Genomic DNA, 26,036 nt, shown 5'->3' on the forward strand with positions numbered 1-26,036 from the left:
CCGGCTTCTGGCACGTATAACACACGCGCGCTTGCCTCGTCTCGAACCGCTTTCTCATGGGCGTGAACTTCGGCCTCTCAAACTGGGAGCCAAATTCACCCTTTTGACCGTCCTTAGCTCCGCGAGCCCGACGCGTCACAAACTCCTCGGCTAGCTCAGCGGCTCTAGCCACCGTACTAACGTCTGGCCTATCCAAGACCCAGTACCGCACGTTCTCAGGTAACCGACTATAAGACTGTTCCAGCCCGAAACACTGCAGAACTTTCTCGTGGTCACCAAACGCTTTCTCTTCTTTGAGCCACTCCTGCATGTTTGACATTAGCCTGTAGGCAAACTCTGTATATGACTCACTTTTGCCTTTCTCATTTTCCCGAAACTTCCGACGGAACGCCTCCGCTGACAGCCTGTACTTTTTTAGCAGACTCGATTTCACTTTGTCGAAATCCTCTGCCTCCTCTCTCTTCAAGCGAGTGACTACGTCGGCCGCCTCGCCGGGTAACAGAGTGAGCAAGCGCTGTGGCCACGTTTCCCGAGAGAACCCCTGCTTCTCGCACGTTCGCTCAAAGTTAACCAGGAACAAACCAATGTCCTCTCCAAGCTTAAACGGCCGCATCAGGTCAGTCATTTTGAACGATACTCGTTCTCCTGCACCGTGTGCCTGACTTCCATTACGAGCGCGTTCCATCTCTACCTCGAGACGCTTCATTTCCAAAGCGTGGTGACGGTCGCGCTCCTCTTTTTCTTTCTCTTTCTGTTCTTTACGTTCGCGCTCATCTTTCTCTTTCTGTTCTTTAAGTTCGCGCTCCTGTCTCTCTTTTTGCTCTTTAAGTTCGAGGTCATGTCTTTTTGCCCTCTCCTCAATGGTCTCAAGGCATTCCTACAGCTCGTCATCCTCAGCTTCCAACTCAAGAATAGCCCTTAGCAGTTCTGGTTTTCTGAGTTTGTCTGAGACATCCAGACCCAACTCTCTTGCAAGCTCCAGCAATTTCGGTTTGCGCAACGACTTCCAATCCATGGCTGCTCTGAATGCTGCTTTCTCTACTGTCTACTATTGTCTTGCCGCAAACTAACCCGGCAGCAACGAAAACCACAAATACCAGCTCTGTTTATGACACTAACAAAAGCCTGGCAAAACTAGGAAGAAGAAAGTGCCGCACTCACCAAACCTCGCAGCCAAGAATTCAGCGCAGTCGTTCCGCTGCAGGCAACCAGTCATCACACAGGGCTCGTTGCACTGCTCCCGGATGGTCGTTTTGCTGCTCAGCATACAGTCAACCGCATATCTTCGTAGCTGGCCTCCGTTGTCGCGATTTCACCGCAGGCAGACAGTTGTTGGAATCTCAGCGCTTGACAGCTGTTGTTGCATATGGGTCGCAAGCCCCAAGGGTAGCGTTGGCCAGGCGGCCTGGGGCACAACTGGAAGCATCCGAAGGTTCTGGCAAAGCATGAGTCGACTGCTAACAGAACAACTTGTTTATTCTACCATCGCAAAAGAGCGGCCGGTCAGGTCGACCGAAGTGGAGAGACGGGAGAGCACGTAACTCAACGGAAGAAATCGGAGCCTCTCTTTTGGCGTCCGGGGGCAGCTGCTCTTATACTCTCGGAGTTGAGGGCAAGAAGGAACGCCTCGATAGAGGCGCACGTGACGGGGCACGGACACGCTGAGAGACAGGTTGAGACGAGTGCAGTGACGCATCCGCCGGGCCGGCGCCGGTCACACCTCCTCGCTTCACACTTGGGGAGCTCCTCTCCCTGGCTGCCGCGCTTTGACAAGCGTGGGCACCAACATGCACACACACACACACGCACACTTGAAGACACGTGGCATTGAAACATGCCTGGACGCGCTTGGCGGGGAGGCGTATCGGCGGCGCTGAACGGGCCAAAATGTCCGCCGCTTTGAACGAAGCCCCGGCGTCCGTTGCATTCGCGCCGGCTATACCGCGCGTCGTAGGCGAAACGTAACAAAGTACACTGTGTGTCACATGAACCTTGCTTGAAACGAAACGTACCGTTGCTGGCACCGGCGATCATTACGGTTGTCTAACTGCTTATCATACTGTAATATAACAAAAAGGCCTTATTTGTACTGATTCATATTGCTATGTAGTCTTTAGTCAGAGGTAAACAAAGTTAACTAGAGGCAAAAGTGATGATAGCAAATTATATAGAAAACTACTATTGAACCGTAGAAATAACTCATTGAATACTTTTCCCTCACCTTGTTGCATTTGCTTTACGTGTCTGTCTCTGTTTCCTTGTCTTCCATGCGATACTCGTGTGGCCATCAATTACGAACTTGACCAAGCCCTTGTCAGCTTTATTAAACAAGGGATTCAAGTCAGTTGGATCTAATACTGCATGTCAATTGACTGACGTGTTATTCGTTCTATCTAAATATTTTGGACAGGAAGTACTTGGCAAGTATTAAACCACAATATATTTTTTTATTGCACTTAAGCTGAGTGCGTCATAGGATACCAGAAAATTTTCATGAAAACAGCCGGGGAAGGCTTGGAAAAGGATCGGCAAATTTTAAGGTGACCACATAGGTATACTGTCTTGTTACATGTCATACCAACTTCCCGCAATCTCTCTGGTAAATATATTTTTAAAACGTTTCACCTCATAAAAATTTCAGGGAAATTTGCCCATTTATTAAAAAAAAAAATGAAAGTCAATCATACTGACATGGCATTTCTTACTGAATTTTTCTTTTTTTGCGTTAACTAAAAGTCCTGAACCTCGAAACCCTAGAAAAAATTTTCATCTTTGAAAGCACCTTAAATAATTTTCTGTGATAGAATTCATTCGAACTATATTATCAGTTCTGTTTCCTAGGAAGTGCATGTCTGTCGCGCCATGACACAAAGTGCTTGCGTGGTATTTCGGGTGCTCATGTGCTATACCTAACTTGGAAGCCTGTTAGCATGCAATCAATCCATCTGCCTTCTGTTGAAGTCATAGCCAATGGCCCATTCATTTAAGAGTAGGAGAAAGACACTTAAATGTGTATTAACCAATATAAATTACAATATTTGGCATGATACTGTGAATACACCAGTCACGTCTTCTTAGCATGCCCCTCTGCACGGGCATATTTAACTACCAGCGAAAACAATGTACAGACATTCCAACTGGGTAGCGTTTCCGCACTAAATATAGAGATCATTTGGCATAAGCACATTAATGCATCCTTTATGAACTTGTCATAAAAGGGAACATACTGTTGCTGGCACGAGCTGCAGTTGTGACTGTTTAATTGTTCACCATACCATAAAATAAAACATTGTATAATGGTACTGATTTGTATTGGCAAGCAGCCATTAGTCATAGTTAAACCGCATGAAGTATTGACTTATATAGTTTGAGCGAATATATTAAGCTGCTTAATGAACATACAAATAATACACACTTGTTATTTTGGTCTCATATTGCTGCATCTACTTATTTGCAGCATACACCTGCATCACCTTTGGATCTAATGACACAACGGCCAAGGCCAGCCTGGCGACCATGCTTGCCAAGGGGAAGTGGTGTAAATATTTAGTCTCTTTCTTTAGTAGCATAAGACATGTATTTACGAAATTCATCTATTATATCGGCAATAAAAACAGTTAATTGATTGCAGGTACATTTGTTTTCTTTTTTGCACAGCATGATTCAGCACTCAATTCTTTCTGTTTAAGCAACATATATGAAAGTACAGCTGGTTCAGGAGCATTATTAATCTACTAACGTTAATGAATAAGTGCAGATGAAAAGCAACAGGTGCACATACATAAATACATTCAAACATTTTTGCTGCCACATATAAACAAAAATGTTAGCTACCTTGTAGATAGCAGATAGCCGTGGACTTATGGCCTTATGCACTCTTTGTAGACTTGTCTATAAAATGTCTGCGTCGATAGACAGCCTATAGGTTAATGAAAATTCATGTTGACAAATGTCTGCAGAATGTCATAGAAAAAAGTGCATAGGATTGTAAAGTTCTGTTTTTGTAGACTGAAGTCTATAGAATGTGTATAGACTATCTATAGACAGTTGTATATAGACATTCCATAGACATTAGTGTGCAAAGTAGAACTGTACATATAGTTCTACTTTTGTAGACAGAAGTGTTCAAAACGTCTATAGACACATGTCTATATAGTCTATCGACATTTGTCTATGGACATTCTATAGACTTCAGTGTACAAAAATAGAAGTGTATAACCCTATACACTTTTGTCTCTAAACATTCTGCGGGCATTTTTCTACAAACGGGAATTTTCATTGATCTATAGACAGTCTATAGACAGTCTATAGACTCAGACCTTTTACAGACTAGTCTATAAGAAGTGTATGGACATCATAAATGTATAGACAGTCAATAGACATTCTACAGACTTCAGTCCACAAAAGTAGAACTATGAGCCTATAGACTTGTCTATAGACGTGCTGCAGACATTTGTCTACAAATTAATCTATAGACAGTTTATAGACAGTATATAGACAGTCTATAGACTCATACTTTTTGTAGACTAGTCTATAAAAAGTGTATGGCCATAAGTCTATAGACTGTCTTTTGACAGTCAGTAGAAAGTCTATACACTCAGATATTTTATAGACTAGTCTATAAAAAGTATATGTCCATAAGGCTCTAGACTGTCTATTTACTAGTCTAAAGAAATGTCTATAGACAGTCTACAGACTTCATAGAGAAATGTCTATAGACTGTCTATAGACTTTCCATAAACATTTTGTAAGGGTAATACCGCCTCACACCACTAAAAATCATCGCACGCGCAACCCAGCATTTTCCAGATAAACCAATTCCTTTCTGCTCAGAGAGATCGACGGGGCGCTGACGCTGTTTGCACCTTCTTTTTCAAGCAAACCTGTTTCTGTAATCTCCATTGCATCTTTATCTGTATTTCTAAACAGAACTATAGAATCACTAAACAGCGCTTTGCAGCCGCAATCATCACAATGCACGGAGACATGTCCATCTTCATAGCAATACAATTTTTGTTTGTGTTGTTTGTTTGGTGCGCAAGGAACCGTTTGCGCAAAGAACCGTTTGATGCGCTTTCACATGCGCCAAAGTATACATACACTGTAAAAAAAAATTTCCTTACTTTACAGAAAATTTGCTGGTAATTTGTGACCGAACACTCTTCCGTAAATTAAGAACGGTCATTTCCGTAGAACGGACAACTGTAAAAGAGAGACCGTAATACACGATACGAGTGCTTCTGTATCTAGAAAACGGAAGACTCTGTATTCTGAATCTGTACTATAACCGTTAAAATACGGTGCTTCTCGTATTCAGAAAACGGAACACACTGTATGATGAATTTGTACTATAACCGTTAAAATACAGGTGCTTGCCGTATTCAGAAAACGAAAGACTCCGTATGCTAAATCTGTACTATATCCGTTAAAGTACAGGTACTTCCCGTATTCCCGAGCATATCCATTGTTCGAAGAATGTGCCATCGGGGACAAAATTGCCCAGGACGTGCGAGAGTCGACCGAATTTTATGATGCACTATTTGCTGGGATCAGCCGTGCTACCATCTGCGTTCGGAATGTGCATACGTGACCCACTGTTTTCAGCGGTCTTGAATAGAAATGCAATTTGGTCAACGCTCGCACTTCCAGGGTACTTTTGTCCACGATAGTACATCGCCTTTAATGCAAATGTCATGAAGGGAGCTCATAGACAAAGCAGCAGGTCACCATTGAGAAAATTGTCTTGCCAACACACTGACATGGCTGCAGAGATAAAACACTTTGCACTTTGTGATATGAATGCACTGCATAGCATATATACACAAAGGTGCAACATTTCAGTCCTCAAGTTCTTAGATCACAGAAGCAACTTTATTTTCTTCAATCACTCGTCTTGCACTTCTTCCTGGTGAAAGTTGTTCTTGACCCAAAATGCTTGCAAGGATAAACTTGCTGCTGTTAGGAGAAACAAATAGTATTCGTGAATATCCATCCTAAAGAAAGCGGCAAAAAAGTATAATCACAGAACACGACAAAGCAGTAACTTCTGTGTTAGAAAAACATGTAAGTAGACCAACATTGTTGGAACAAGGGATGTTGCTATAGCCAACATTTCGACATAGGTGCTTGTCATTAGGGTAGCAAATGTTTTCCTTGGCTGTGTTGTTTTGGATTGTGCATAGCTCAGTGGCCCCTAGCCTCATTGGGGGAGAAGAAACTGGTGCCTATAATAGGTCAAGAGAAGCCAAAGTGTTAAAATAAAGGAAGGAAGGGTGTGCTTAGCAGTGGTGATTGTGATGGAGCGGGTATGAGCACTACTGTCAGTTCTTGCAAAGAGTAGGGGTGACCAAAACAGAAAATGATGTACACATGTAAGCAGTCATTAATCCAGTAGACCTAATCTTCCGAGAAGACAAAATAGGTATCAAGATAAACAGTTTGCACTTATGGAAAAGGAAAACGAAGAATTAAGGAAAATAAATTTTGTATCAAGATGCATCTGGTTAAGATCACTGTACATGGTAAATGAAGGCACATTACGAATATATATTTTGTTAAAAGCCGATGAAGAAAAGATATATTAACGAAATATTAAAAAATAGGGACATTAAAATTAAACTGGGTATGACCATAAAACAGTAAAGAACAGCCTGTGGAAAAAAATGGGATGGACAATATGATAACCAGGTGCAAGATTGCAAAACGTCGAGCGCTGTTTATATTCATGCTGCTGTTGACGGCTTCAAGTTTCTGTCTTCCTGTGGAACCTTTGTCTTACTTGAACAAGGAAATGGGTCATTTTTTAAACAAGTCAGTTGATATGCAGTTCAAAGCTTCATCATTATTATATTGAAAGAAAATATTATGGTCAGTTCTCCTGGGCGTGCTTTCATTCACCAGTTATTTCCACCGGTGTAAGCTCAAAATTTAATGGTCTAAATGGACCTTAGCTCCTCGCAAACCATTAGCTGGTCTTTTTTTCAACACAGATGCCTGCACATTATATGTGTTGGCAGGAGTGCTAGCGAACTACATTAAACTTGTTGCCACAACCAAAGTGAAACTTGGCAACAGTGATTGAAAAAAAAAAAAAAACCAGCATTCCACAATATTGATTCAAGTCGTCTGGAAAAGTTGCTTAAGTTAATGTACACCCCCCACCCCACCAGACACAATTATACACCACACTCACTCTCATGGTGTCAACCATGCTATTATAGCACTAGGCATCAAGTAGGAGAATTAGAAGATAACAGGGCACAATGCTTTTTGTTAGAACATCAAATGTGCTTTACATAAATGCTACATTCCAACTAAAAAAGGAGCAGCCGATAGTGACCAATGCATACGAAAGCTAATGACATTCTGTGCAGCAGAATGTTGACGATGAGGTGTTATGCGCACAAGTGCACTCATTCACACAAAATGACATCCTGCAGACAAACCTTGTGCCAACATTACGGTTTGAAAAACAGCACAGTGGAAAGCAAAGAGTGCTAAATTTGTTGAAAATTACTAAAAATTATTCGATTATTCATTATCCTTACTGTTCGTTAAAGATTCAGATTGTTCCCTACGGGTGCTGTAAACTGCTTTTATAGTGGTAGCAACAACGATCTGTGGCACAGACAAGAATAAATGCTCATGAAGTTTATTCAAGAGTATACCCTACAAATTACACCCCATTTTACATTCCAATGTGGTAGAAGAGGAAGACGAAAAAAACTACTTTCTCGTGGAGGATGCATACCCCAGAACAGAAGAAACAAGTGTACCCTAACCATTGCTGCTGCCGATGCCTGTGCACTAGCAGTTGCATATAATATGGCGGTTACAATTGTTTTTCCACAAGCACTGCAAGCTGCTGCCAGTTTACCAGTACAGAGCTGTAATAAATTTAGGGCAAGTTAAAGCTCTCTAATGGATTCATCTGATATGACACAATTGGAATGCAATATTCTACAAATAAGTGAAGAGCGATGTGCCATCCCATACAATGAAACACCTTTGAAGAATCTGAATCACCACCTGCACCCTTAGGCAGTTACACCCTTTGGAGTGCCCCTTCTGCCACACAACAATAATCATTATCTGCCTTGATGTGTTTCCTTTCTTTAAAACGCCACGCCCGCTACTTTCCTTTCGGGAATGCTATCATGCTGATAACGCGCATGCCGTTCGTTACTGGAAAGTACAGGGCTCGCAGCGTTAAAGAAAGGCAACGCAACAAGGCAGATGACGATTATCGTTGTGTGGCAGAAGGGGCACTCCAAAGGGTGTAACTTTGCCTAAGAGTGTGGGCAGTGTTAGGTATCGCACCGCTGGCACGAGTTGTTGCAAACTCAGCGCTGACACCCGTTGTTGCAATCGGGTCGCAAGCCCCAAGGGTAGCGTTGGCCTGGCGGCCTGGGGCACTGGAAGCATCCGAAGGTCTCGGCAAAGCATGAGTCGACTGGTAACAGAACTGGTTTATTCTAACATCGCAAAAGAGCGGGCGGTCAGGTCGACCGAAGTGAGAGACGGGAGAGCACGTAACTCGACAGAAGAAATCGGAGCCTCTCTCCCGGCGTCCGGGGGCAGCTGCTTTTATAGTCTCGGAGTCGAGGGCAAGAGGGAACGCCTCGATAGAGGCGCACGTGACGGGGCACGGACACGCTGAGAGACATGTTGAGACGAGTGTAGTGACGCATCCGCCAGTGGGGCGCCGATCAGACCTCCTCGCTTCACACTTGGGGAGCTCCTCTCCCCGGCTGCCGCGCTTTGACAAGCGTGGGCACACACACACACACACACGCGCACACGAAGACACGTGGCACTGAAACACGCCTGGACGCGCTTGGCGGGGAGACTGCGGGAGCTCCGAACGGGCCAAAATGTCCGCCGCTTTTAACGAAGCTCCGGCGTCCGTTGCATCCGCGCCGGCTATACCGCGCGTTGTAGGCGAAACGTAACAGACCGCCCCGCCGGGGGAAGGAGATCCCGATGGTCAGGGGACTGCATCCGCTGTCCGGAGGGATGTCGCTCGATGATGCTCATAACCGAAGTCGGGCGTCCTTTGGCGTTTCTTGAGCGCAGCGCACAGAGAAGGCCTCGTTCTCACGTTCAGGTTCACACAGGACACTGCAAAGTGACTTCGGGAGAGTTGACATTTTTGTTCTCGTTTCCGGCAAGCGTTAGCACTACGCCGAAAGTCAACCGCTCAGTCAGCAAGCACGGCACAACCCTCACTAAGCCCTGCCAGGCTCTTTCCCCTTTTATACTACTGCCTAGTTCCTTACAGTAGTTTAGCAGCACTCAGAACGCGTCCACAAATCGGAAAATTGCACTAGAAAGCACATCATCACTTTGAAACACTACACAAAAGCAATATGTTAAAAATCCTGCCTCAGGAAGAAAAACATCAGTAACAAACAATTTTGAGGCTGATTCCCACGTTAGGGGCTTCGACTTAAGCCATCGGCGTTACCGTTGAGACTCCCCTTTTTGTAACGCACCTCAAAAGAATGTTGTTGCAAAGCGAGGCTCCAGCGCAGGAGGCGGCCATTTGTGGAAGAGATGGTCTGCAGCCATTGGAGAGGGCAGTGATCCGTCTCGAAGCATGCGAAGCGGAGAACGCAGCGAGCGACCGTACACTAGCCCAGCTGGCGAAAACCCCGTAGCCGCATGCGGCGCGGTCTTTAATGCCAACGTCACCCCAGGCAGACACAGCTCCCAGTCAGTTTGTTGTTCAAAACACAATGCTCTCAACACGCGCTTCATGACGGAGTGGAGCTTCTCAACGGAATTCGACTGGGGGTGGTGCACTGAGCTGTGTAACAGCTTTACCCCGCACCTTTCGAGAAAGGCTGTCGTCAAAGCGCTAGTAAACACTGTGCCCTGATCTGATTGGATTTCCGCAGCAAAACCAACTCGCGCAAATATGGACAGTAGTGCATTGACTATCTCAACTGAGCTGAGTTCTTTAAGCGGCACTGCTTCAGGGAACTTTGTCGCTGGGCAGATCACAGTCAAAATGTGTCTGTACCCCGTGGCTGTTACCGGCAGAGGTCCCACTGTATCAATAACGAGCCGTCTGAAAGGCTCCGTAATGATAGGTACCAACTTCAACGGCGCCCTCGATTTGTCCCCTGGTTTGCCCACCCGCTGACAGGTGTCACATGTCTTCACAAAGTGGTCTGCGTCCCGAAAACACCCTGGCCAATAGTACTCTTGCAAGAGACGGTCCTTAGTTTTCTTAACTCCTAGGTGTCCGGACCACGAACCCCCATGCGACAAGCGCAACAGATCCTGACGGTAGCACTGAGGCACGATCAGCTGATCGAACTCCACTCCTCTGCGGTCTAGATACTTCCGGTACAGGACCCCACCTCTTTCCACAAAGCGAGCATTTTTCTTGGCGATACCTTCCTTGACAATGCAGCGTATGTTTTCTAGGCTGCCATCCTTCTTTTGCTCGGCTATCAAAGCCGACCGGCTGACTTTTAGCAACCTGTTAAGTCCATCTGACGTAGGCGCGATGAGCAAATCTGCAGATAGCTCTTCTAGCTTTCCCGTGTCGGGCATTTCCTCTCCAGTATCTGGTGCCTTCAACGCTACAGGCTCAATTTTATTCAGTTCGGGCGTGCTCTGAATATCAGCTTGCTGCACCTCTGACCCTTTCTCATTGTTTGACAACGTCGGTCCCGCAACTACCGCCTTTGCAGCGAGCTCCCGAACCTTCGATCTGGTTAAGGCCTGAACGCTAGCCTCACCAAACAAAAGCCCCTTCTCGCGCAGGAGGTGATCGGACCTGTTCGAAAATAGGTACGGGTACTGGGGGGGCAGCATAGATGACACTGCCGCCTCCGTCTCAAGCGCTCCGAAAGGTCCTTCAATCAGCACTTTTGCTACGGGCAGACACACGCTGTGAGCTTCCACGGCTTGCTTGATCCATGCGCACTCGCCCGTGAACATATCGGGTTCTACGTAGGAGGGGTGAACTACATCCATCGTAGCTGCTGAATCGCGAAGCACTCGGCACTCTTTCCCGTTCACGAGGAGGTCTCGCATGTAAGGCTCGAGAAGCTTCATGTTCTCGTCAGTGCTGCATAAGGACAAAAACACGACTTTTGTTTTTGTTTCTGGACACTGCGCCGAAAAGTGACCCGGCTTCTGGCACGTATAACAAACGCGCGCTTGCCTCGTCTCGAACCGCTTTCTGCGTTCGGCTTCGGCTGCCGCCGTCTCCTTACGTTCGGTCGGACTGCTTTCACTCGCATCCGAACTACGTGTTTCCCCCTTTGCTCTCATGGGCGTGAACTTCGGCCTCTCAAACTTGGAGCCAAATTCACCCTTTTGACCGTCCTTAGCTCCGCGAGCCCGACGCGTCACAAACTCCTCGGCTAGCTCAGCGGCTCGAGCCACCGTACTAACGTCTGGCCTATCCAAGACCCAGTACCGCACGTTCTCAGGTAACCGACTATAAAACTGTTCCAGCCCGAAACACTGCAGAACTTTCTCGTGGTCACCAAACGCTTTCTCTTCTTTGAGCCACTCCTGCATGTTTGACATTAGCCTGTAGGCAAACTCTGTATATGACTCACTTCTGCCTTTCTCATTTTCCCGAAACTTCCGACGGAACGCCTCCGCTGACAGCCTGTACTTTTTTAGCAGACTCGATTTCACTTGGTCGAAATCCTCTGCCTCCTCTCTCTTCAAGCGAGCGACTACGTCGGCCGCCTCGCCGGGTAACAAAGTGAGCAAGCGCTGTGGCCACGTTTCCCGAGAGAACCCCTGCTTCTCGCACGTTCGCTCAAAGTTAACCAGGAACAAACCAATGTCCTCTCCAAGCTTAAACGGCCGCATCAGGTCAGTCATTTTGAACAATACTCGTTCTCCTGCACCGTGTGCCTGACTTCCATTACGAGCGCGTTCCATCTCTACCTCGAGACGCTTCATTTCCAAAGCGTGTTGACGGTCGCGCTCTTTTTCTTGTTGCTCTCGCTCTATCTGTTCTTTACGTTCACGCTCTTCTTTTTCTTTCTGTTCTTTAAGTTCACGCTCCTGTCGTTTTGCCCGCTCCTCAATGGTCTCAAGGCATTCCGACAGCTCGTCATCCTCAGCTTCTAACTCAAGAATAGCCCTTAGCAGTTCTGGTTTTCTGAGTTTGTCTGAGACATCCAGACCCAACTCTCTTGCAAGCTCCAGCAATTTCGGTTTGCGCAACGACTTCAAATCCATGGCTGCTCTGAATGCTGCTTTCTCTACTGCCTACTATTCTCTTGCCGCAAACTAACCCGGCAGCAACGACAACCACAATTACCAGCTCTGTTTCTGACACTAACAAAAGCCTGGCAAAACTCAGAAGAAGAAAGTCCCGCACTCACCAAACCTCGCAGCCAAGAATTCAGCGCAGTCGTTCCGCTGCAGGCAACCAGTCATCACACAGGGCTCGTTGCACTGCTCCCGGATGGTCGTTGTGCTGCTCAGCATACAGTCAACCGCATCTCTTCGCTGCTGGCCTCCGTTGTCGCGATCTCACCGCTGGCAACCAGCTGTTAGGTATCGCACCGCTGGCACGAGTTGTTGCAAACTCAGCGCTGACACCCGTTGTTGCAATCGGGTCGCAAGCCCCAAGGGTAGCGTTGGCCTGGCGGCCTGGGGCACTGGAAGCATCCGAAGGTCTCGGCAAAGCATGAGTCGACTGGTAACAGAACAACTGGTTTATTCTAACATCGCAAAAGAGCGGGCGGTCAGGTCGACCGAAGTGAGAGACGGGAGAGCACGTAACTCGACAGAAGAAATCGGAGCCTCTCTCCCGGCGTCCGGGGGCAGCTGCTTTTATAGTCTCGGAGTCGAGGGCAAGAGGGAACGCCTCGATAGAGGCGCACGTGACGGGGCACGGACACGCTGAGAGACATGTTGAGACGAGTGTAGTGACGCATCCGCCAGTGGGGCGCCGATCAGACCTCCTCGCTTCACACTTGGGGAGCTCCTCTCCCCGGCTGCCGCGCTTTGACAAGCGTGGGCACACACACACACACACACGCGCACACGAAGACACGTGGCACTGAAACACGCCTGGACGCGCTTGGCGGGGAGACTGCGGGAGCTCCGAACGGGCCAAAATGTCCGCCGCTTTTAACGAAGCTCCGGCGTCCGTTGCATCCGCGCCGGCTATACCGCGCGTTGTAGGCGAAACGTAACAGCAGTGATGAGGTAAAAGAGTGTGTTCTGTGTAAAGTAGTGCACCTGTATAACCAAAGCTGTGGAGAATGCATTTAGTATCAGCTGTGAAGGTTTCTAATTTTAATTGCACACAGTAAAAACCTCCATGCAGTTTTGCAAAACGCAAACCCCCTACCATTTTGGTGTTCAAAGGCAATGACACGTAGGACCATAACATGTACATTATGAGTTTTGTTCCCAAACAATCAAAGTGAATAGCACCACCTTAAGTGTTATGTGCCTTCTGTCTCACATTTTCTGTCAAAAATTGGTAGTGTCAAATGCTGCGATCGGCAGAAAAATGGATTTCTGGAGCAATATAAAGTATTAAGTACCGTGATCTCAGTTCTTTCACTGCTGTTTAAGCATTATCGGGTCTTAAAGTAAAAAAACGAGGAATAAATAGACGCATATTTTACGTCACAACCCTCATGAGGCATTTAGTAGTCTGGATTATAAAGGATTCCAGATTTACAACGCAGGACAGATTTTACTCCACTGAAAGAATGGCATCATGCCAATGATTCTGCATTTGGTGCTATATTTATTTGTATTTAGTTCTGTTGGAATGTGTGTGTACTGTCAGCGATATTGCTTGACATGTTTTAGATTGACTGTTTTCTAAATTTAGGCAAATTCATACTCGCAAATAACCTTGTATGACACCAAGAACTTGCTTAGCAGGAGTATTTCTAACATTTGCAAGATATTAGGCTCTTGAATGCATATCTAAGCCTGGGGTGCACGCCGCACCCTAATCTCATTAGCAAGTTTCTGGAACTCATCTACAAGGTATGTTATGATGAATGTAAAGTTACTAGTACGGGAGAAATAGGGAATTTAAACAGGTGAAGAATGCAGCATAACAATGATGTCAGCAAGAAGCAAGCATCAAGAAGCACTGTCACTCAATGCGCATAGACTATCAAACGCAAGAATTATTTGGGATGATTTAAAATTCTGGCATTGGAACGAAATGTCTTTTAATCTATATATAAACTGATTATTCACTCTACTACCACTACCTTTACCAGAAACATTCATAATCATTATCCTATCTATGCCACATCATCCTAGCTAATATTCAAGCCTTCATAAGCTGCTTTTTTTACTGCTAATTCTCTGTGGGAAAGAGGTGTCCGTATGAAGACCATATCATATACTTATTACCCGTTTTTTTGATAAATGATAAGGGAAAAACTTCACACCAAAAATGTGTTGAGCTTGAGCAAGTTCTACGTTTGAAGCTATTGATTCTTTTTTCCCTTTGCCATCATTGACCCACCTGGTTAGCTAAGTAGACAGAAAAGCTGCAGGAGAAAGGTAGGGGTGCCAAATTAGACTTGTGCCCCAGGGGACCTTTTCACGGTCACTGGAGGAACTGCCTGTGGCCTCGGCATCTTCCTTGAGGGCCATGGCCATGTCTAAGAAACCTTGTCTCCACAGGCTGCATAAAGAAGGATAATTTTCTGAGCCAAGTCTTTTTCTTAAAAGAACCCATTTAAGGTGTATTCGTGGCTTTGCACCACAAAACTGACACATGACTGGCCACTCAAGACACTTTATGTGTATTCGCAGGCTTATTCCTTGGAAAAACACTTTTATGTAGCACACAATGAGTAACAGTAACAAAAAAGTGTATAAGGAGGCTTTCATATTGCTCTACAACTTTTCATTGACACATTTCATTTAATTATTTGAGCTATTTATTAACTAATTAAGAATTATGTAATTAGGCAGAATGCAAAATATAATCAGAGTATCTCCAAGCGACGGCAAACAACATTACCTTCATTTTGTCTAGTTACATCGCATTTACACATTTCTAAATCTTGGTGCACGATAGTTAAGACACCCTGTAGATCAAAAAACAATATTACAATTTTCATAATCATCTCTTGCGTGTTATTGGTGGCTATGGCTGCTTCAAGTTATTCTTTCAGTACGGTACAAGCAGTTTTGAAGTGAAATTGTTTTGCATCGAGGGCGGTAATCTAGAAAATCAAGCAAAAGGTCAAGTTGTGTTCACTATTCAGATGTTTAACTAAGAAGCTGCAGGAAAAGGAAACAGAACACAACACCTAATAAACAATGCAAAATTTGAAAACTTGAACTGAACAAGAAACCAGTTTTTGAAAACACAGAAAAAAGCCAGCAGCTTACGTCGAATACACCCTTGCTATGTACTCCAAGTGAAGTTGTTACCGCAATGCTTGGGCACCATACGAACGTAACAGTCAACAACTTTGAGCAGAATATTAACACCACTAAATGAACTGGCCTTTGACGATTCTTGATCTGAAATCCTCAACAACTTGTTCTGGCGTTTAATCTGTCGAGCTCAATCTGTATTCTCAAAAGCTGGCTCTCGAGCATAATTTCTCTAAACGCAACATCAGCTTAAATCTCAAGATAGGGTTGACCTGTAAATAAAGTGGATAATGCATGGCAAACATCATGAACACTCTTACATGTTAACCAGAGGGTTCACTCATGCAGCCATGAAATTGTGATGCAGACACGATATATTGAAGCTGGTTTTGTGAAGTGTTTCATGCTTCCAAGGCTTCTTCTCCAGTTGTGAAAGCTGTCTCCACTAGCTAAATAAGCGATGAGAATAAAAAAAGAACTTCAACATGCTCACAATACGTTGGCCATTTGCAAGTAAACAGCAGCCTTTTTGGGCGCACAGGTTGCCTGGTGCAAATCTACTATGCCACAGTACTTGCGTTACCCAGTACCAGCCACTTTAAAATGCAATGTGTTCAGAGCCCTTTCCCTCTGTTTTTTTGCTTTGGAAACAGTTTACCATGTGTTCAGTAGGCGTCGAGAAAGGGGACAGAAAACACTGTGCACCAGTGATTTCTAATGTTTTGCTGGATGCAGCGCACCGCACCGGATGCAGGTGAAGCCAGTGGAAGTGCGGTGTCATGCAGGCGCTTGTCCTGGAAGCAGGGCATATGGTGGACTAACTAGTGCGTGCGATCAGATAATATTGCTGCCGAAAAACTTTTCTTTGTGGTTTTTCACATTTTAGGAGGTCTCTACATGTCTGGTAAGCGCTTTTATGACAATCTGAACCCGTATACGATAGTGTTCTCTGACATGAAGTTTTTTCTCATTTACCAGTGTTTCTATTGCACGCCACTTATGTTAGCTACACTGTAGACACTGCAATGGAAAAATTCTGGACACCTCGAAACACTGCTTGGGTAGTTTATGGCACATCAGGCAGGCATGTTAGGGGAAGAAATGCCACACACCCGTGCAAACGAAGTGCTGCCGCAAAGTTGTGAAGCACCAACTTCCGGGACAAGGTTGGCTTCAGTCGAGGGTGCTCGATGTGCTGTCCATGCCCTGTAGTAGAGATCAGTGGTGTGGACCCTTTTATACTGGCTGTCTTTTCTGGTCGGAACCTTGGCAACAGCTTCCACCATACTTTTTTGAACCTGCAACATGTGCAGAGAAAGTCACATCACTGTGCGTTGATTGTATGGCTTTATTGTTCTACACATTCTATCAAATCATTAAAAAATACAGTTCGCACATTTTTACTACTGTATATAGACAGTCTAGTTGCTAGACACGCGAAACATTACCATCCCTCTGACAGAATGCAACAATAGAAGCGTACACTGTAAAGCTACACTAAAATTTAAATTGATGTGACACTGTATGAGCATACAGTATGCTTACTGTATGCTCTAGCCCTGTGTCAAGTAAAAGTTAATCGTCAATCATTTATGGTGTATTTCTACTTATTCTGGGTCATCAAACTGTACAATCAATGTTCCAAGTTTACACATTGTTGGCTTTTGATTGCCTATGTGATCCGTTTCCTACTTACACATGCAGTAATCCCACTGTAATAAGGAAAAAGAGTTAGAAAAAGAAATGCCATGATAATCTTCCACATTTGCTGAGGGCAGGAACAATGGCCAATAGCATGTGGTTGAAGCTACATAAATACTCAGTTTTCACACAGCTTAATTGTTCAGCAAGTAATAAAGAGGTACACTGTGCGCCTCTGCATAACCAATAAAATCTGGCTACTTGACACTGTACTAAGGCTGCTGCTTGATAGTGTTCGGCAGTTCGGCTTTGGTTTTCTGATATACAGAACTGTTTAGGTACCAGTAGTTTACTTTGCGATAAAATGGAACTTGGAGCACTGGTCATTTGCACATAAATAATGCGACAGCAAATATAACACAAGGATAGGAATATGGGTCTCTTAGAAAAAGTACATACACATTATGAATATAATGTGATGTGATGCCACAATGAAACAGAAAGCAACGCATAGAAGTGGACGGCACTTCCATGCCACCAAGGTTATTGGACAGACAGTACTTCAGAAGTGCCCGCAACACAGTCAAGGAAGGCAAAGCAGCATTTCTTTGCGTTCAACACAATGCATTGGCGGGCTAGTTGGTGCGAATCCATAAATACTTTGTTTAGCGCAAAACAATGGACACAAGAAAGACGACCAGCACAAGGCGCTACTCTCAACTGACATCACTTTATTGCGTCACTCCTTTATAGATAGTAGAATCTAGAAGAACATGTGCAGTGAGCACCATGTGCAGGGACCACCAACAACCGATCACAAGAGCGCACTCATGCGACGGGATCCAAAAAACCATATTGAGCGCCGCACAAGGTTAAAGAAGGCACACTAATGCACTGTGACCCCAATGACTGTATGAAGAAAGCTTCCGATAACTCTCGGGCGGTGGTATCACAGCACTTTTTCAAAATCATAGTATCACGAAACATGGCTTTGCACTTCCATATTTTACAATGTTGAGCCAAATGGGAACCTGTGCCTGTTGGTATGGATCGCTTATGTTCGCAATGTTTCGGGATACTAGGATTTTGAAAAAGAGCCGTGATACCACCGCCAGAGAGTTATCGGAAGCTTTCTTCATACAGTCATTGGGGTCACAGTGCATTAGTGTGCTTTCTTTAACCTTGTACAGTGCTCAATATGGTTTTTTTGGATTCTGTCCTATGAGTGTGCTCTTGTGATCAGATGTTGGTGGTTCCTGCACATGGTGTTCACAGCGCATGTTCTTCTAGATTCTGCTGTCTACAAAGGAGGGACGCAATAAAGTGATGTCAGTTGAGAGTAGCGCCTTGTTCTGTCGTCTTTCTTGTGTCCATTGTTTTGCGCTAAAAAAGCAATTATGTATTCCTTGTGTGTGTTTGAAGACAGCTCCATACGCAGTAGCGATTCCAGTATTGCTGCCCAGTGGTTTAGCTCGTCGCAGCTTGAAGTGCCACAAAATATAAGGAGAGAAACCTGCATTATAGTTTTGTTGCAAACAAGAATATAACGTGAAGTGCATTCTGAGGCCAGAAACTATAGAAAAAAATTTCATGATGCACCACTGTGCAGGGTTTTATAGCAAAGTAACTAAGGTCGCTGATCATTACTTCGTCTGTTGTCGTCTTGTAGAAGATGCCACGCCTTCGAAAGTCACCAGCACGAAAAAGGAAATTTGCATTGTTGATCCTAAGCTCTTTGACGAATGCGTCACAAAGCATGACTGGCAGTCCATGTTATATACACTCTCTCCAGCTGATCTATACGACCGTTTCGTTCAGATTCTCCACAATTACAGAAACAAATGCACCCGGTTTGTAAAAGTGAGATTACGTCGAGAAGAGAACAAATGGCTATCGCCACAAATTTTAGCGGCAATTAAGGAAAAAGACCTTATGTGGGCCCAAGCTAAAAGGGCTCCAAATTGTCCGGAGCTACTACTGAAATTTAAAACATGTAGAAATCGAGTGAATTCCATGACTCGGCTAGCAAAGCGAAATCATATGCGCCAAAAATTCAAAGAAGCTCGTTCGGACGTGAAAAAGACGTGGTCTCTTGCAAATGAATTAAGAGGTAAATTCAAACATGATGGTCGCCTGTTCCCACTTGAGTCCCATTTTTCTGCAGATGGAGCAACTGTTTCAAATGAATTTAATACATACTTCTCGCAGGTTTCTGGTACTGCTAAACCACACCCTGATCACTGTACTTTAAGGAACAGCGTATACAAATCTGCACACCTTCCTCCTCTATCAGAACTTGATCTCAGATCAATTCTTTTTAATCTAAAGACTGGTAAATCACCGGGCGTTGATGGCATTACTGTGGACGAATTACGCAGAAATTTCGACGCTGTTAAGTATGTGCTGTTATCACTGCTGAATCACATTCTAACCAATGGTATTGTACCTACAGAAATGAAAAAGGCCATAGTCATACCGCTCTTCAAGAGTGGTGCACGAAATAGATACGAAAATTATCGCCCAATTTCAATTTTGCCGTGTATCTCTCAAATATTAGAAAAACACCTTCTGCAAGTCATGTCATCGTACCTCGACACCAGTAGCATTATTTCAAGTACGCAGTACGGTTTTGTTCCAGGCAGAGGCACACAGGCTCTCCTTGAGGATATTTCAGACATTATAAATTCAGCTTTTGATGCTAACCAGGTCGTATGTGCTCTTTTTCTTGATGTTAGCAAAGCTTTCGACAGTGTTTGCCATAGTCTTTTGTTATATAAACTTTCCTTGATGGGATTTCGTGGGTCTTTCCTAAAACTACTCTCTAACCTTTTGGAGGATAGAACGCAGTTAGTCTCCATTGGTCAGTACCGGAGTAATACAACTTCAATAAAAGCCGGAGTACCTCAGGGATCTATATTAAGTCCACTTCTTTTCAATCTATATGTGAATGACCTTGCCGCTGCTACCCCTATTTTTACATTTCAGTACGCAGACGACACAGTTATCTTGTCTCAAGCTCCCCGTTTTTCAGATGCAATCTCCCTTTTACAAGATGCAACGATCAGCGTTATGAACTGGTTTAATAACAATGTCATTAAAGTAAACGTCTCGAAAACACAGCTTATATGTTTTCATAATCCTTTGAAGAAGGTCAGTTTAAACTTTCCATTACTGGCACACTCTTCATCTTGCTCCCCCTGCACCTGCTCACCCGTTCCATATGTTTCAACAGTGAAATACCTCGGCGTTTTCCTCGACAGTGACTTCACATGGAATACGCATCTGGCCCATATATGCTCAAGATTACGTGCAGTTTCAGGTACATTATACCATATCAGATATTACATGCCACTCTCAGTTCGTAAAATGGTTTTGCAAGCTTTGGGTTACGGCATGCTTCGCTATGGGATTACGGTGTACGGTCACTGTGCGATTCGATGGAAAAATAGAGTCAACTCTATCCTTCGATCAATTCTGAAAATTATTGGTTATGATTTAGGTTTAACCACCGGCATCGACCTTTTCAAAGCCTTAAGGTTGCCAGATTTTAACGCCCTTCTAGCGGAAACGGCCATCCTGAGGCATTTCTGGTCGCACAAATACAAGGTTGAATATGTTCCTGCTCGTTGTCTCCGGCCGAAAGACCGTTTTCGGGTGCCTCGCTGTTCTACCAAGTACGGTCAGCGCACTCGTCATTACTTCATCCCTTCCTCTCTCAATAAACTACCAGCAAGCGCCTTTCGCGCGAAATCAAAGTATAAATTAAAACAAATTCTTCGTCGCATTAACCTCTAATCCATTATGCGGTTGGTTTCTTTCATTTGTATTAAAACCCTACATAAATTTAGGGTCAATTTATTTGTTTCATTTTACGCCTACTGATGTGTGTGAATAGAGCCTGGAAAGAATACTTTCGTTTTGTTTCAATGCCCTGCTCCCTGCTGACCTCATATGTATATTCCTGTCTCTTTTTGGTTCCTATTTTCATTTTGTCTTTTTTGGCTGTTGTCAATAGGATAATTGACGGATTTTAAGTGACATACAAATGCCTGATGTATGTTTTCTTGCTCTGTTTAAGTATTGTGGGTTATGTTACTTTTCATCGCAGGATACGCGGTTTGTGTGCAATTTTTTGCCTCCTCATTGTTGTTTGTGTATATCCCTTGTGTCCGTGCCTGTTAACAATGCTTCTGCATATCTTGCGTTATCCGCGATATTACATCGTGTTAAACGCTGTCTGTCGGCTCTGCCCTTCAAGCCCAATGCGGCTTTGGCAGGCCTATTATGTATTAGTGTTAGCGGAATTCTGTGTCAATAAAGTATTATTATTATTATTATTATTATTATTATTTAGTGTAAATATCACACTATGATGGTACACAATGGTGGTAATCTGTAATAATATAAAAGGTGCCTTAATGTTACAACAAAAGTTGACATTACTTAATAATAGCCCTGTAAAATTTAGCATGCAGGGGCACCACTTGGTTAAACAATAGTGATGTAATGTCTATGTACACAAGTATTGCCCATGCATTTCTGAAATTGTCCAAATGGCATAAATGAATGGGTAATACTTGTATACATAGATATTACATCTCTATTGTTTAACGAAGTGGGTAAACTATGTCTGCCTCATACAAGATTAGAATTAAACCATAAGTTATATATAGTCACCATAACAGTAACACCTCATTTGAACTTCACAGTAAGTAGACGTCACCGATTCAAAGTTTATATGTTGAATGTAACGAACCCTCAGTACAGCAGCGCAGAGCATTCCTCACATTTCCTTACGTACTGAGAATTCAAGTCATCACCGCAACACATATGCTACAACATCGTCACACAGTGCAACTCACGCTTACACTACAGAAATAAACCAAACATGTTTAGGCCACTTGTACTGCAGCATGAGCAATAGTGTCGGGATTATGAAATTCCCCACGAAGTCCTCCAGGTTGCCAAGAAACCAGAATGGTTGGCCCCGTGGTACGATTTCACGCAGTTGTGCGACTGGACATTCACACATTTAAGGAAAAGAGACACTCCTCATGACCACATTATACAAGAATTCCGTGCTCTTCAGCACCAATATCAAAATCACATGCAATTCTACACTGATGGGTCCAAAACAAAACAACACGTGGGTGTAGGGGCCGTAACAGAAAATTGGGAAAGAAGTATTCGTCTACCAAAACATGCCTCTGTTTTCACTGCTGAAGTTTACGCTTTATGTGTTGTAGTGAAAAAGATTATCACTGACAAGCACAAAAACACAGTCATTTACACTGATTCCTTAAGTACACTGAAGGCTCTAAACCTAAAATCTGAGTGTGAACCCCTGTTAGGGGACATACTAAACATGGTCGCACTTAACAAATATGGGAGATCAATCCACTTCTGCTGGGTACCAAGTCATGTTGGGATACCGAGTAACGAAGCAGCCGATAGATATGCATCGATGGCAGCGAACAAAGAGATAACAAACACAACACTTCCATACAAAGATAGCATCCGCGCGATTAGAAAAGCCTTAACGGCGAAATGGCAACGTGAATGGGACCACTGTGCTGACAACAAACTACATCTCACGAAACCCATAGTTGGCGAGTGGAAGTCATGCTACCATCAGGAGCGGTTCATCAATGTAGTTTTATGCCGACTACGCATTGGGCACACACACCTCAAACACAATTACTTACTTACGAAAGAAGACACACCAACATGCAAGAAATGTCAACAGCCACAAACAGTTATGCACATATTACTCACATGTACGCAGACTGAAACACACAGATGAACACTTTTGCACAAATTATATCAACTACACATACCTTTACACCCGGCTCTAATTTTAGGTGATGATCCGCTAGTCCCATTATGTGACGTTTGTAAATTTCTAGACACTGGATTTTTACATAACATATAGATTATTAACAAAGCCTTTTCCTTCATTAACTGGATTTTAAAACACCTCATGTTTGGCGCAGCATAGCCTTAGCCGCTTTTGCGCCATTAAACCCCATTTAACTAACTAAGTAAGTAGACGCCTGTTGATGCCAGCCTCCCCCAATGCTAAACTGTGCTGCATGCTTTACAGAGAAATTATAGTGGTATCACTAAACTCTGAAGCTATTCAGGACTGCAGCATTGTAGAAGACATCTACAAATGTCCCATTTCATGTGTAACAGCCTGAATTGCTTGCACATCTTACCAAGTGCAAATTAAAATTACTTCTCCTTGTTTAGCATTTTTGCCTGCTAGACCACAATCCAATGTCATCAATATATTAACATATTACCTCACAGAACCTAATTTGGCTTATAGATTAACACCTTCGCATACTGCCACAGCTACACTCTGCCATATGCATTGCAATCATAAAGGAGTGCTTGTCCACCAGCACTCCGATGTCACTAACAAAGATCACCTACACAGCTTGATTCAGGTGGCAGGTGGCAGTCATGATTCAGGTGGCAAATAGCTAAGAGAAAAAAAAATCCACTCACTTTGAGAGCTACAATACTGCGATAACTTGAGAGAGATGGATCCATTGCAGGCAGCAGACCTCTTCTCAGCTCCAGCACAACAGCAACTTGCCTTTCACTAAAAGAAAAGGATTGATTAGTAATGATAAGTTACCTTGTTCTTGCTGAGTATCAATACAATCTGACTTTCATGCATATCCACTCTCCGCTTTAGTAATACAACTGAATTATTCGTAAAATAAAATAGTCAATGAGGATACCATTCGCTTCTCTTGTATGTCCAATTTTTTTCCGCACTGATACCCCGTTTACTGCTTGCTTACTGACACGAATGCCTTGACTGCCCAGACATCATTCGAAGCAACACGTCTTGCTGCACTGCAAAAAGTTGAACCGAGGAAACACAGCAGAGCAGCCAGAGCAAAGAACTTCTTTTTCTGGTCACAATTAAAACGAGCACCCAAGCAAGAAAGTAACGATCACAGGTAGTGAGCGACTGCTATTGCCTCGAACGTCTATTTCCGTATTTTAACAGAAGTTCTTGTATCGGATACAGTATGCTCTCAAGCCAATACAAGCGTCAATGCAAGTGCGCAACTGAACGCAGTTTTATTCTACGCTTTTAACGCGAGTGAGCAAAAGGTTAGAAGTACTTCACGGAAATTGCGATCGAGCCGATCGCGCTACGACTGGAATCGATCTGAAAAGATAGGGTGATCCCTTTCCCCATTCATGCGTCAGTTTTGCCCTAAGACGTTGCATAGTGGTCTTTTGAAACAATATTTCTGTTCGCGGCACCAGCTTACCACACATCACTTTAACACCTACGTTATGAAACCAAATAAGATTAAAATGGGCTTACCTCATGAGCAAGTTACGAGTGCGCGTAGACTGTTGAACACCCGTTGAGGGCAAGCAGGATATATCCGTGTCCAAGCGCATACGTGCACCCAAACACAGGACAACTTCTTCGATGCCGCAGCGTGCAGAGTTTTGTACACGAAGTGAAAGACATCCAGCGCAAATATCTCCGCGCGATGACGGCAAATGACGAGCGCACAAGCGTACAAAACACAGCGACAAATTCGGAACTTTGCCAATTCGAACGTGCCGAGACCCAAGCAGCGTAACCATACATCGTTTCTGTTCTTCGCTCCCGATGCGTCAGTCTCTCTTCCTTGGAGTCTTGCTTCACTCTTAAGTACAAATCAAGAGATATTTACGGCAAATTAACAACTTTTACAACACGACACGAAAAATTCCGGCTGACTACACATGTGCAGCTCCGTCTGCCACTCCTAAAGGACGCGCAGCGCGCGCTGCCCCCTGGTGCCGCACTCTGTGAGCACGGATAACAGAATCGGTTTCGTTTTCGCATTTGTGCTCTGGTTACTGTATCGTATCAGTTCAACGAGCACAAGCTATCTTGGCACGCTGGAACGACACGTGCCTTTCCTTGCCCTCTATTTCCACTACCCCCTTTCCCTCGCTCTGGTATAAAATGCCCAGCGCAATAAACATAACAGTTCACTGTTGTCTTGAAACGCCTGCTGTTGGTTTCTTCGACCGGGACCCGGTCGATACAGCTACTGGAACTGCAATATAATTGCTTGACAATTATTTGAATTCTAAAAGAGGAGAACACTTTCTCTCCCACAAGTTAGTGCGTTTTATACAAAGGGAGAGAGAATGCAAGAAGCAGAAAGGCAGGGAGGTCAACCAAAGCGTTCGCTACTAGGGATAGCTAACCCCTGTGCTGCAATGAAGTGCAAAGCAATGCACTGCGATGCGTCCATAATCTCTAGTATAGCGATAATTTGGGCTGGTTGGTGCATGTAATGAACGGGTAAATAATGAGTTGTGTCTTAACATTACCCATATATAAAGCACATGGAACTAATGGTGTTGCATTCTACGTCAAAAAGAAATAAAGCTTGAATCGTTACATCTCGGCACTGGGCATTCTTTCTTTCCGTATTTTTTTCTTCTTTTTGACAGTATACACAGTACTAGCACGGTAATAGGTCCTTCATCTTCAGTCACCTTCCAGTAGTTTACAAACATGTCGGTGCTTGTTCGCGTTCTTTATTCTACCGTACAAGAACGAGCGCGCTTACCGGTCTTGGTTCAAGATGAAGCGCCAAATGTTTGCGATTACATCTTATCGCAAGAATTAACACATGAACAGTGAAGATTATGCGTAATCCATTTGTCTCAATGAATGGGCAGTTATTGTCAGAGACGAGATATTTTGCAAATATTAGGGGAATGAGTTAAACCAACTACATTGCAGTTCAGCAATGCCCTTTGACACTTGGGTTAATTGCTTGCCGCATTCGAAAATTTCATCCGACCGTTGTACTTGGATCTATAGGCCGCCAGCCCCCTTCGAGACCATTTGTTGCAAAATGTAAATGCCGTTACGTACGGTCATTATACCACTCCCTGCGTTTCGGTACTGATTTAGAGTGCACACAATTTTTGGCGTATACAGAGCACCAATGTCATTCCCAGTGCACCAGCACCTGAATGCTGCAAGCTTGTTT

General features: G+C 44.1%; 1 long non-coding RNA gene across 1 annotated transcript; it reads right to left on the bottom strand.

The window, feature by feature from the left end:
- Positions 1 to 5,849: 5,849 nt before the first annotated feature.
- Positions 5,850 to 24,642, bottom strand: LOC140219030 (uncharacterized). Its single transcript, XR_011895323.1, has 5 exons — positions 24,353 to 24,642; positions 23,512 to 23,602; positions 16,470 to 16,655; positions 14,492 to 14,653; positions 5,850 to 5,955 (listed from the first exon to the last, which is right to left on the bottom strand). It is a non-coding gene; the product is annotated as an uncharacterized lncRNA (long non-coding RNA).
- Between the last annotated feature and the right edge of the window lie 1,394 nt (positions 24,643 to 26,036).

The sequence above is a fragment of the Dermacentor andersoni genome, chromosome 6 (genome assembly GCF_023375885.2).
Source record: "Dermacentor andersoni chromosome 6, qqDerAnde1_hic_scaffold, whole genome shotgun sequence".
NCBI classification, from domain to species: Eukaryota; Metazoa; Arthropoda; class Arachnida; order Ixodida; family Ixodidae; genus Dermacentor; species Dermacentor andersoni.